This window comes from Chanos chanos, chromosome 7, assembly GCF_902362185.1.
Source record: "Chanos chanos chromosome 7, fChaCha1.1, whole genome shotgun sequence".
In the NCBI taxonomy this organism is placed as follows: domain Eukaryota; kingdom Metazoa; phylum Chordata; class Actinopteri; order Gonorynchiformes; family Chanidae; genus Chanos; species Chanos chanos.
In genome coordinates, this window is record NC_044501.1 from 41,456,239 (window position 1) to 41,470,666 (window position 14,428).

At 39.2% G+C, this 14,428-nt stretch overlaps 1 pseudogene; it reads left to right on the forward strand.

The window, feature by feature from the left end:
* Nucleotides 1-14,428, forward strand: part of LOC115816396 (carcinoembryonic antigen-related cell adhesion molecule 5-like) — a 101,733-nt pseudogene that overhangs the window by 13,700 nt on the left and 73,605 nt on the right.

Below are 14,428 nucleotides of genomic sequence, written 5' to 3' on the forward strand. Positions count from 1 at the left end.
TTTAAATATTAGAATATAAGTACAGCTTTTAAAACATTATGTCTCTCAAGACACCTCCCAGTAGTAAACCATGGAGCTCAGTCCATTACAAGAGCTTCTCTATTAGTTATCTGTTTGTAGCTGTTGAATCTGTTGCTGTCTCACTCTTACAGGCCTGACTAATGCTCACTGTGATAGTGACCACAGGGTGTCAGACACGTTTAAAGGAAACACTGGGCCTGATGAACTTACATTCTGATCATTCTGATCTATTATAAATGGTGGGAAAGTTGTGACTGAGTGAGGTGCACTCAGCCAATTAAAATATCTGTTAGATTCTGAAGAAATCAGGGGGAAGTGTTGTTTGGTGGGGAGGGTTCCTCTCTTCTGTTTGTCCAAGAATTCCAGGGCGCAATACGGAGTAAATCAACGCCCAGTCTTTTTAGCCATGTATGCTTATGAGGTACTAGGAATCTGACTGATGCACTGACTGTAAGTCGCTTTGGCTAAAAGCGTCTGCTAAATGCTGAATTGTAAATTGTAAATTGTCAAAGCAGGCTAGCAAACTGACGCTCTCTCACCGAAGTGTAACTGTCTCACTGTTTTTACAGGCTGATGTTGGTATAGTAACACAAAATCCTGCTTTTCTGTCTGCCTATTTGTACCGTCCTGTTCAAGGGTACTGAATCCTGACTCTGTGTGTTCTGCCTGTGTTGTATCCTGCTCTGTCTTGTTCCAATAAAACCGTCAGGGGTTGCACATGCAGCCAGGCTCCACTCCAGTTTGTGAAAGTTAATATGTTTACGCTGTGCCTGGGATGTTTAAGTGTGACGTGAGGAAACTGTGCTGGATGCTGCCACAACCTAGTGCACAGAAATATGATAAATGAAAGAACAGAGTATCATGTCTGGTCATGTGCACAAAGTGACATAAAAAGTAACTTTTTAGATAAGATCAATTCAAAAATAGATCGTTTTCCTAGACTATATTCCGTTGGTTGAGAAAAGAAAAAAAAGTTTACACTTTGTGATTCACACAAACCAGTTACTTTACAAGACAGGTGCAAGAGTGTTATGATGAGATATGATTCTGTCACGTCTTGGTCCCTCTGTGTCTCCTCTGTCTCAGAAAAAGAAAAAAAAAAAGAAAGAACAACAACAACAACAACAAAAAACCCACTTTGTTTTGAGTTTGTTTGTTTCTCTGTATTTCAGTGCTGTGTGTTCTACTCCACTCTGGACATACCGAAGGTGATGAACAGCTTGTGAATGTTTTTATTTCTTTACCACTGTATTTGTCTTCTGCATGTTAAACTTCAGTCACATGACTTACATTCAGAGTAATCCTGTAACAGTGACAGTGTTGGGTGAGTCTCTCAATATTCATTTCCACACTGTTATGAATCATTAACTCAATATCACAAGTATAACCTTGACGTTTAGTGGCAACACCAAATACTTCCTGTGTAAATGTTACAAATTTCATGAGAGGCAAGATACATGTGTAAGTGCCCCCCCCCCCCCCCCCCCCCCCCATTTAACAATAAAGACAAAATAAAAGGGGACAGGCATGGCACACAAACCAAAAGTTAGTCACACAAGGTAAAGAAAACAGGAATATTTGTTACAAGACTAAATGTAATCTTCTAGAATGGCAGGGCTCTAAGCTGTTCTTGACATGACTGTGTTTGTTCACTTCAGAATAATACAAAGGCAAAACACAAGTGAATAATTAGCTGACGTATCGAGTCTCTGACAAATTTACTGACTAGTTATAATCAATAGACCAGAAGAGGAGGAAGGTGAAGACAGAGATGTAAAAGCAATTAACATGTGTTTTAGTTTTACTAGTAGATGAGTTGTTGAATAAAATCATAAGGACACAGTGGATCACAAGATAATACTGTGGCGATTGTGACAAGGATTAAAGTATTAATGTCAGGTTTTGAATACGAAAATTTATTATTCACATTTTACAAAGCTGCCATGTATCATTCTGTTCAATGTGAATGAAGTGTAACATAGGAAGAGAGAGGGAATATTCTCTGTAATATTTTAGAACCAAATGGTTACATTGTAAATATAAATATAACAGTGAATATGTATGAACAGTCTGTAAAGGGTCTTCCTCTTTTCTGCATTTGTACAGATTTACCTACAGCTACACTCACTGTTACACCAGGACTGTATGTGTACAGTGGAGAGACAGTCAGTCTGAAGTGTGTGATAGAGTCTGGGAGGAACTGGAGATATAAGTGGTATAAAGGCAGCACTCAGACTGCAGTGTCTCAGTCTAATGGTTACACTATAACTGGGGACACATTCACCATCAGAGCAGCTGCTGTAACTGACCAGGATCAGTACTGGTGTCAGGGAGAGAGAGACAACAGAAATATAACCTCATTAGCAAGCCCTTCTGTTTATCTGTATGTTAAAGGTAAGTAATTCATGTGATGCAAAAAAAAAAAAAAGAAAAAAAAAAAAGAAAAGAAAATCAACTGTAATTGTTTTATTTATAGTTTATACGAACACACACACACACACACACACACACACACACACACACACACACACATCTATCTATCTATCTCTCTCTCTCTCTCTCTCTCTCTCTCTCTCTCTCTCTCTCATATATATATATATATATATATATATATATATATATATATATATATATATGAGAGAGAGAGAGAGAGAGAGAGAGAGAGAGAGAGAGAGAGAGAGAGAGCACCTTCAAATAAAATACTTTTAAACTCAGACAATTTGTTCTGTGTCCATTTCATGCTCTGCAGATGTTTAGATATAAGTGAAAGAATCCTGCTGCAGCTTAAATTATGTCTATAACTATGAAGATGCGTTATTTTACTGTTAATATCCACAGATTTACCCACACCGATACTCACAGTACTACCAGAGAGTCCTGTATACAGTGGAGAGACAGTCACTCTGAAGTGTGTGATAGAGTCTGGGAGGAACTGGAGATATATGTGGTATAAAGGCAGCACTCAGACTGCAGTATATTCATTCATGCAAAACACATTCACTGTCAGTGAACCAGCAGATCAAGATGAGTACTGGTGTCAGGCAAACAGTAATGACAGACCCACATCCTCACAAAGAAGTGACTCTGTTACTCTGACTGTGAAAGGTGAGTGATTAATGTGATACAGGCTTGAAGGGCAAAATAAACATTTCTGACAAGTGTCTGTTATAATGTAGAATATTTTGCAAACATCTATCAATATCTATATTCTGGCTTACCTGTCAGTGTAATTCCATACAGGTGCTCTAAAATCAGATAAATAAATAAATTATATGAATAACAAATTAATTAATTAATTAAAATAATGGATCCAGACACGGTTTCTCTCACAATGGTGATGACTGGATTTTCTTTTTTTTTTTTTTTTAATCATACAAATTGACATAACTGAGTAAATACAGTAACTGTCAGTTTAGAACAAACATTGGCTTAATCTGGTTTTGTTAGACTATATTTCAGAAACCTGATCAATAGTTCCACACCTTCTTTTCAGGTCTTCCGGTTACACTGGGTGTTGCTAACGTATTAACGTATTAATAACACGTTCATCATCTCTACAGACTTACCCACAGCTACACTCACTGTGGAACCAGAGAGTCCTGTGTACAGTGGAGAGACAGTCAGTCTGAAGTGTGTGATAGAGTTTGGGAGGAACTGGACATATAAGTGGTATAAAGGCAGCACTCAGACTGCAGTGTCTCAGTCTAATGGTTACACTATAAATGGAGACACATTCACCATCAGATCAGCTGCTGTAACTGACCAGGATCAGTACTGGTGTCAGGGAGAGAGTGATGACAGACCAATATCCTCACAGCCAAGCACTCCTGTCACTCTGATTGTGAGAGGTGAGTAAAAAGTCTAACATTCTCAGTTGTGTGTGTGTGTGTGTGTGTGTGAGTGTGTGTGTGTGTTAGCAAAATCACAGACATGAAAAGCAGACAAAATCCCACATTATCATATAAAAGCACTGATCCTTGTTTATATGTCCATGGTGAGTAATTAATATGGCAGTCGGTACTGTCTTCTGGAAAGATTTGAAAGAGAAAGTTAGTTGATGATTACATTTTGTAGACAATGAATTAACCTTGTCCCTATCCTCAGCCTTGCCCACAGCTACACTAACCATGGAGCCAAGATGGGATCCTGTGTACACTGGAGAGACAGTCAGTCTGAAGTGTGTGATAGTGTCTGGGAGGAACTGGAGATATAAGTGGTATAAAGGCAGCACTCAGACTGCAGTGTCTCAGTCTAATGGTTCTACTATAACTGGAGACACATTGACCATCAGAGCAGCTGCTGTAACTGACCAGGATCAGTACTGGTGTCAGGGAAAGAATGATGACAGACCAGCATCCTCACAAAAAAGCAATAAAGTTACTGTCATTGTTAGAGGTGAGAGATTTATGTGATACAGACTTAAAGGACATTATGATATTTCTGACAGTGTAGAGTCTGAACTATTCATTAATCTCTTACAGGATCAAAACCAAAACCTCAACTCACCTCCAGTCTTAAAGGAGCAGCACTGAGAGGAAACACAGTTACTCTGAGCTGTAAACTGGACCAGTCCGCAGGATGGGAGTTTTACTGGTACAGACACACACAAGACTCTTCAGCACTGACAAAGACTGATAAAGACTCCTACACAATCAGTTCTGTTACAGACTCTGATGGAGGACAGTACTGGTGCAGAGCTGGAAGAGGAAACCCAGTCTACTACACACAATACAGTGATGCAGTCTGGGTGAATGTTACAGGTGAATTTTTGCACTCAGTTATGTGGACATGACTATGATGGATTTGGGAATACACTGAGTTTAACCTTATACATTGTTTGTGGAGTTTAGATGTGTCACTCTCTATTCTGCATTTGTTTGCTGGTCATTAGTGTGATATGTATTTTATTCTACAGAGAGACCAAAGGCTGTTGTGATCCTACAGCCTGATAAACAGACATTCAGAGGAGAGACTGTCATTCTCAGATGTGAACTACAGGGAGAGAGAGACACTGACTGGGAATACAGCTGGTATAAGAAGAGTCCTTCACTCAGTCCTGTTAGTAAAGATCAGGAATACAGAATCAGTCCTGTTTCTGAGTCCCACAGTGGTGAATACACCTGTAGAGGAAAAGACAGAAGAGACTCACAGAACTCAGAGATGAGTGATGCTGTAACTCTGACGGTGTCATCAGGTGAGTGTGTGAGTTCAGAGGAGACTCAGAAACATGTTGTTAAACAGAGCTGACAAAAGAAAAGTGACCAACCAGTAATTGCTCAGCTGGTGTAAGAACACAATGTCAAATCACTGACTTTTTTTCCTCTTACTGAACAGACGAAGCCAAGTCAATTATGAGTGTCTCTCCAAAGATGTGGCTGACTGAAGGAGACTCAGTGACTCTGAGCTGTGAGGTTAAAGACTCTTCTACAGGATGGACATTCCTCTGGTACAGAGTTATTCCCTACACAGATGGGTTACCCAGGGTTCATTCTAACTCTGTAGAACTCCTCTCAGACAGCAGCAGAGGAGTTGGAGGCTCCTACACTCTCAGCCCTGCTGCTCATAAACACATAGGAGTTTATGTGTGCAGAGCACAAAGAGGAAACCCAGTCTATTACTCAGAGTACAGCACAACACAGCCACTGTGGGTCAGGGGTGAGTCAACACAGTGATATATATGCTGAGAGCCTAGTCTTTTACCAACTGAACTTGTCATTTCTTCTTGAAAAGGAAATATAATAGAGTATCAAATCAAAATTCATGTTTTCTTTCTAACACCTTTGTAAGATATGCCTAAAATAGTGTGATGAAATTTCACTAGTAACTGTATCTGTGTCTCAGCTCGGTCTCCTCCTGCCTCTCTGATCATCAGTCCCAACACAACTCAACACTTTACATCTGATTCTCTCTCACTGAGCTGTGAGGTACAGAGTAACTCTACTGGATGGACAGTGAGACGATACACAGATAATGGAGAGGTGTCAGACTGTTCATCAGACTGGGGATCAGTAACAGGATCTACATGTAGCATCAGCTCCCTCCAGTCATCAGACAGTGGCGTGTACTGGTGTCAGTCTGACTTTGGAGGGAACAGTAATCCTCTCAACATAACTGTGAATGGTAAATTGCTATTGCAATTTTTGTGGTAATCTTCAGAATGCTTACCCTTTGATGTAGGACCCTGGACTTTTTTTTCTGCACACATTGTCTCTCTAAAATTTACTGATAACCTTGCGCACTGCCTGACCAAGAGAAATAGAGTTAAGTAATAGCTTTGTTCAATCTGGTAAAAAGGCTATTAAGATTGTCTAGTGGATGACAGTCTCTACCAACCAACCGTTTAAATCGTTTTACTGCCCAATGCTGTAGAAAACAAATACACAACTGATCTCAGAACAGGGCAAGCAGTTTCAAGAATGCCTTTCCTATGTTTCTGGTGTTAGATGTCCAACGTCAACTGCAGAGAGCTCATTGGAGACATCGCTAAAAGTAGCATAATAGTTGGCTAGTTATCTCATTATGTCATCGCATGGTCAAAATATGCAAGCGCGTGTGTTTTTTTTTTTTTTTTTCAAACTTTTAATGCAAAAACTTATGTTAGGACAGGGCAAACAATTTTGAAACCACTTGTCTTCACCTACTATTTTCAACAGGACCCGTGATGTCAGCTGAACAGATCCGTTGAGTTTACGAGCTGGTAGGCAAACACAGCCTATTCTCAGCGGAAAGGGCACCACGAAACAGAGCAAAAACGCCACAAGAGGGCAGTGGGTGGGTGGTGGGAAAAACGTATTAAAATAGACAGTAGCAGAGTAGTAGTAGTGTGTCGCACATATACGTAGAAAATGATCACTCTTGTGAGATACACACAGAGGTGGCTCTATCTTATAGCACTCCCTCCCTCTTTTCCCCTCGGCCAACGGAAATAAAAGCACTATTCTGCACTCACTGTAAATTTTATTCAGAATTTTGGAAGAACATAAATAAATAACCATAACATTTAAAAGTGTATAAGCATAAAAATACGTGCAAAAATAAGCCCGAAGCGAAATTTCGCGTTGTTTTCCTCGCGCCAGTTTGATGGTTTGCCTGACAAAACTGACCAACCGAATTTCATGCTACATCACAGCAAGCGTTTTTGATTACATCAATGATTACTGACAACCGAAGGTGTTTCCGGGAAGGGGGCATGGCTCATAGCCCTACTGGAGGGGTGACTGGCCTTTGCAAGGTGAAATTTCTGCTTGAGTTGAACATTTTTAACTAAATTTTACCCATTTTCTTAATTCTGACAGCTAAATGTACCATTTTCCCACAGCTTGAGATAGAAACAGAAAGCCTAAAGGCAGTGGCGTTACCCGGATGTCACAGCGTATGCTACATTGCAATCAAAGCTGCCAAAACACAGACAACGGAGCTGGAGCCTTTATAGCACCAGCAGGACAGGAACGTATTTTCAGCGTCTAGGGTAGCCTACTTTAGATGGTATTACAAAGAAATTGTGCTTAACAATCAAGTAATCTGTGTTGGTCATTCCGATTTCCCAAATCAACAAAACACTTTGCACAACCAGTGTACCCTTCTCCCTTTCTCTTAAACATTACCACGTCATATACCTTGCCACCTGGACATAAGATTGGCTGGTGGTATGGAGTGACATCATAACCAGGAGTCAAACATTAATTTTAAAGTAATGTTGACTGGGCTGCCTATGAGCCCCTTCACTTTTGAGCGAGAGCATGTTTCTGTTATTCTCATCCAAAGGTTATATGGATCAGCTAAAGACCCCACCCCCCACCCCCACCCCAAGATAGAAATACCTTCACAAATCAATGAGACTGTATATTAGAAGCGAGCTAGGTTACCACTGCAATCGCTAACTTCTCTCTCTCCGTCTCTTAGTATAATGTGGACGGTGTGGATTAACTGATTTCTGTTATTCCTAAGGATTTTGCAGAAACCAGAAAAAAAGCAACAATATGTCTGTGAAACTACACATTCACAGTATTATGAATGAATTGTGGTTTATTTGGTAGCATTTAGTTGTGTGACTGATTTTACTAATTGCATTAGTGCTGTACAAAGTTACAGATGTGCTATTGGACAGATTCCCCCACTTCCCCTCCCTCGGGCATCCAGTGACATCAGCCTAACCCGCCCCCCTCCCCATCTCGTACTTCTGAATGGGAGTCCTTCCTAGGTAGTGACCTACTTACCTCACAATCTAGAATCAGGGACGCCCACCCCGACAAATTTAACTGACCAAAATGGTAACACTATATCATTAACATGAGGCGCAAATGAGCGATAGAAAACCGATGGTGCAAATGTCACCGTTCCGATTTTTTGGTACCGGCGCTCTGTGCAGCCCCCAGCAAGATGCCGCTCTGGGCAACTGCCCATGTTGGCCATACCTAAACCCGTCCCTGGATATACCTTTTGACATTTATTTTCACGTAGGCGTAGGAAACTTAAACAAACAGCGCTTGACTTGCTTGCCCTGAAGGCACACCACTGCTATACGTCATTACTGATTCTGTATTCTCCATAGTTTATCTAACTGTGTTCTGTTCTTTAGATGGTGATGTGATCCTGGAGGTTCCTGTTCATCCTGTTACTGAGGGAGATACTTTGAATCTGAGCTGTAGATATCGAAACACCTCCTCAGACCTCAGAGCTGATTTCTATAAAGGTGGATTAGTCCTCCAGAGTCAGACTACAGGAAAGATGACCATCCCTACTGTCTCAAAGTCAGATGAGGGTCTGTATTGGTGTAAACACCCAGAGAGAGGAGAGTCACCAAAGAACTGGATCACTGTCAGAGACACTGTCAGAGGTGAGAAAATAATATTTTATAATCTGTTCATAACTCCAGTGTGATACTGTGGTAGTGTGAGTCTATTACTAATGAGTGTGCGTGTGTTTGTGTATGTGTGCGTGTGCGCATGTGTGTGTGTGCCTGTGTATGTGTGTTTGAATAGACTCAGTGTCAGCTGATGGATCCTCTGCTATAAAAGTAGGAGTGGTGGTGGGAATGGGTATTGGCTTTGTGATCGTCGCTGTAATGACCCTGTTTCACTGGTGCAGACAACCAGAAGGTAAACATTTACATTTTTGCTTCAGTTCTGTATGTATGTCTTCCACTGATTTAAAATCACAAAACACTCATGTCTTAAGCCTTCAGATTAATTACATTCTCTTCCAAACATTTTGTCTGTAGTAACAACAGCAGTTTAAACAAATATTAGGGAAAATTCTAAAAAGTAATGAAGGTTTCCTCAACATTACAGGTCTCCACTTTACTGAAATTTGCTTGTAAGTATTCTGAGTCTTCATAATCTTTGACTCTGTCAGACATGCTATGTATATCAAGCTGCTCTGTGTGTATTAATGATCTTTATTGCCCTCTAGAGCCAAAAGACAGAACAGCAGCAGTCAGACTTCAAACCAGGATCAGAGAGAGACAGGGGAAAGAGTGGACACTCAGTCAGAATACATGCCACTCCAGTTTGGTCAGTATATACATATATTATCACTATATATATATATATATACACACACACATATATATATATATATATATATATATATATATATATATATATATATATATATATATATATATATATATATATATATATATATATATACACACACATATATATATATATATATATATATATATATATATATATATATATATATATATATATATATATATATATATAGACACACACACACACACACACACACAATTAAATTTACATATTAAACACCCATACCTCTATTGTCTCTTGATAATGCTTCCCACAGGAACTGCTGATATTTATGATGCCATAGAGAGTCCAGATAAAGGAAGCAGAGGTAAAGTTTACTATTAACACAAACAGTCATTTTTACATGTTGACCCTCCATAAACATAATGTCTTTCCATCTTTCATAGGAAGTATTTACATCTATGACAACATTGATACTCCAGATAGAGACAACAGGGGTAAAGTCTATAATTAACGCTGTGATTCAGTGTCCTTTGGTTGTGCCCTAAACTTGTCTTTAAACATAACGTATGATAATCATTTTGATATTTCTGTCAGTTGAATAAAGCTATAGATCACGCTTTCTTAAAAATTATCAGTGACAGTAATTAATTAATTATTTGATTGTTTTTAATTCTTGTTTGAATTCTTTGCTGTTGTAATCGCTGTTGTCGAATTTTAGATCCTGTGGATGAACTAAGCAAAGCAACTCATTCTAATATTGCGATGGAAAATTTTAAAATTATAAATTTTTTGAAATATGAAAGCAAAAAGGTACATCCACTTTACCTCACAATCAAAACAACCCAATACATATATCACATTTTCTCTTCCATCAGACAAGACCAACACACCACAGGAGGGCACAGCTCACTCACTGCTGAAGTCAAACACAACCACAGGTATAGTAGCACCATCATTACTCTCTCCATCACACACTCACAACATTTTAACTGGCACTGAATATGCCTGGGTACAATGAGAAAGACAGTAAGACAGTGAGAAAAAAATAACTGACAGACAGTTTATTCAGAGTTAAAGGCTTATTGTTTTAACAGGAAAATAATAATCTCATAGATGATAACAGCATCTTAAACACACTGTGAGACCGCTGGTGTACCATTGTGTTAAGATGTCAGGTTGAATTTCATGTGATTCAATATGTTTTTTTTTTTTTTCCATATCATGTGAGATGAGTGGAAATTCAGGCCCTGTCCACTCAAAGCTGAATGTGTGTTGTCAGGCCTCTGTCTCTGGCTTCCTGTCTCCTGGTCTAAATCCAGTTGGATCTGATTGGCTGATCACCTTGTTGCCTAGTTAATCTGTGTCCAGTTTGTTCTCTCATTGTGTCAGTCTAAATATACACTGTGATGTTTTCATGGGTGCTTTGAGAAATCTTACACTAACTGTTACACTAACACTAACTGTAACTGTCTGTACTGAGTAGTGTGTTGTTCTTTGCTTCCTAATTTCTCTGTAAAGCATAATATTTCTTACTTTGTCAGCCTTGTTCCTCTGTTTAGTCCTGTTCTCTCTGTATGGTATTGTTTACTCTTTTTCCCTCTGATGTAAAGACCATTGCTTGTTACCTGCCTCTTTACTGACAGTTAAAGAGTTGTCTGTACTTGTATTCAGTATCTGTCAGTTCATGATAGAAGACTTCACCACCAAATGGATGCAGCAGACGAATTCCAGGATTTCAGTTTCTCTAGTGATGCTCCACAAATCCACAGCTGTCCACATGGGAACACATCACAGGCGCTGAGAGTTGATGTCAGGATATAGAAGAAACCAAGAGTAGACGACTGCAGTCTACATTATCTTCCACCTCTCACACTTCCACTGCCACCCAGTCTGCTCCTGCTGTCTCCCAGCTCCCTGTATCTGCTCCTGGTTCAGTTTCTCCTACTCCACCTCCTAACTCAGCTGAATGGTCGAGGGGAAAGTTTCTCACCCTGCTTTTATTCCTACTTATGCATGTTATTTTTTTGTACATGCAGACATATCTGAGGGCATTATTGCATGTTGGTGAGAGAAAAAAAATGACAAGCATCGAATGGTATAATATTTTCTCGCAAAAATTTACATTTTAAGCATTTTGGTTTGTGACTATGTATACACAAACATTCATAAGTTTATATGAATGTTTCTATCCAAGTGTAAAGATAAAATCTGATTTTTTTTTTGTCTGGTTATTTGCTTGTTTTTATTTGTTTTTCTAAGTCTGTGTCTCATTTTTAAAAGTATCGAACAGGTTTTAAGTGATTATAAAGTTATTGTTAAATATTCCTAATTAATCGAGGTATGTGTAACCATTGCTGCAACAATGTAATTACTTGTGTCTTTCAGATGACTTTGTGGTGTCTTATCTTAAAAATCTATTTCTTTCATCTCTAGGTCAAAATGTAATTATCAACACACTTTCTCATTCATTTTTATGTAACTGGGCATCTTGTGTTTTAAAGGTAAAAATAAATGACTACTTTTACTGTCAGTGCTTTCACTGTTTCTAATCTCTGTCAAAGATTAATTTTCCATCATGACAACAGAGAACATGCAAATGTAGCTTTTTGAAACAGGATTTTATGAGTCTCTGATATCACAGCATTTGGACCTACGGTGTATCTAGTGTGTCATACATCTGATGACAAGACCTCTATCTGCAACTGGATTGAGTGATTGTGAGGCACTGGTTGATGCATTACTTATAAGTTGCGTTAGGTATAAAAGTGTTTATTGAATGCCAAATTGTAAATTGAAGCCCATCTGAATTTAGATTACGATTAAGATTAAGATTAAGATTAAGATTAAGATTATGTCAACCTGACTTCAATTTGAGTCCAGCAGAGGGAGACACAGCACAAAATGACATCATTCCCAATAGTCTTAGCAGAGTGTCTGCCTGGGTGACCTTATTCGTATAAGCAGTCAAAAGTTGTGGTACATGAAATAAATTGTTTTGTGTGTTTGATGATACAGTAACAGTGATGCATAAGACATTTTGAGCCCTGTATTTGGTTCTTGTTGACCACAGTTCTCCAAAGCTCCCCATCTATCTCCCTCCCTTTTCCCCCCTTTTCTTCTTCCTCTTCTTCTCTGGCTGTTCTGGGTTTTATTGTCCTTCTGACTTCCATGGCGCTCTCCCTTTCTGCCTGAGTCTTTCCTTTAAGTTTTTACCTATTTCACATACACGCCACTCCTTTCTCCCTGGCCCCCTGCTACTTTACGTCAAAGGAATAATATTTTTTATTATATAATATTCTAATATTCTAATATTTTAATATTATTATAATATTCTTTTACAAGTGAAATGACTTAAAATAACATGACATTTCATTTTCACACAGTATTTAGTCACACACCTCTTTCACTCTTATCTAAGAAGGTTTTAAGTCGAGAGAAACTGGACTTGATTTATAGATACTAATTACAGGTTGGTCACTATGGGTGATACTCGCCATGCTTTTGTCTGTAAAACCCACTGTTGTACTGGAAATAGGTGGTGTTCAGACAGAGGTCCAGCAGTTTGCATATCTGGTCTGGGCTGAGGTTGGTTCTGTTATTAAAGGTGTTGTCCTGTAACAGTCATTGCCTTAAGGTTTTCACTGCCTTCATAGTTGGGATGCATGCAAACAATAAGGTTGCAACATAGGACAACATGAATTCATCTGGGTCAACTTTCAATCCTTGATCGTTGTTCAACCCCTACATGGAAGAAGTAGAAATTAGAGCCTCAAGCTTTTTTTGAGGAACAGCTCTGAGTCACTGGTCTAAATATGTGGACAACACATGGGTCAATATTAAAACCCTGGAAGTACAAGACCTCACAGGACGCATTAACTCAGTGGACAGCGACACCATGTTCACACAGGAGGATGTCCAGAACAGCAACTTGGCTCTCTTGGACTGTGCCGTACACATTGAAGAAGACAGGAGGCTCCACGTTGAAATATACAGAAATTATCCCTCAACAGAGGAGGAGATCTATGACATCATTTATCCCCCACCTATAGTTCTGACCTTTCATCACTTCCCAGGAGATTTAACATCCATTCACGCTTGGCCGCATGTGACTCCAACGACTCTAACGACTGTCTGTACAACAGTCAGCAGAACTAACAAACCAAGTGACATGTACAGCCTTGATAACGACCCCACAGAGGTTAAATACCTGGGGTTCTCCACCGGTCAGTCAGAGCTGAAGGAGCCTCTTGGATGAGGGGCGAAATATCTTGAAGTATCTGCAAACCAAGACCAGTGGCCTTCGACTTAACCCTGTCTGGTATAACTTGTGACTTGGATGTCTGAGAATCTTCAAAGACATCTTTCATTCTGTCACAAGCTTTAGTCAGAGTGAGAGAATCTTCCATCGAAATTCTCCTAAATCCATCTTCAGCCTTGTAAACCATCAGGTGATATATTTGATGATGACTAATGTGGGCATAGGTGTCTTCTCATGTTCTGTATTAAATCTGGATCTACCAGGTCACCTAAAGATGTTCCCAACATGGAGTAACTGTAGTCCACACCCAAGAGATCAGCTCTGTGTTAACATTAACAGAAAAGTTTACAGCTTCTCAGTATCAACTGTCAAACTGAGACAAAACTTTATGCTGTCAAAGCTCAAACTGAAATCAATTATCAGTATGGTGAAAAGATACTTTTTGAATAAACAAGTGCCCTGTAAAGTAACACATTACAGAATGTGTGGTTAGTTTGTCTTTAACAGTGATACTGAGATGGACAATGGAAATTTCTAGCACTCAGAGGAAGGGTGGACATTTCTAGATCTTTGAAAAGTATTAGTTACAAATACACAAAAATGTAAACACCCATACCCATACTCATATGCAAACACAGGCACACGTGCG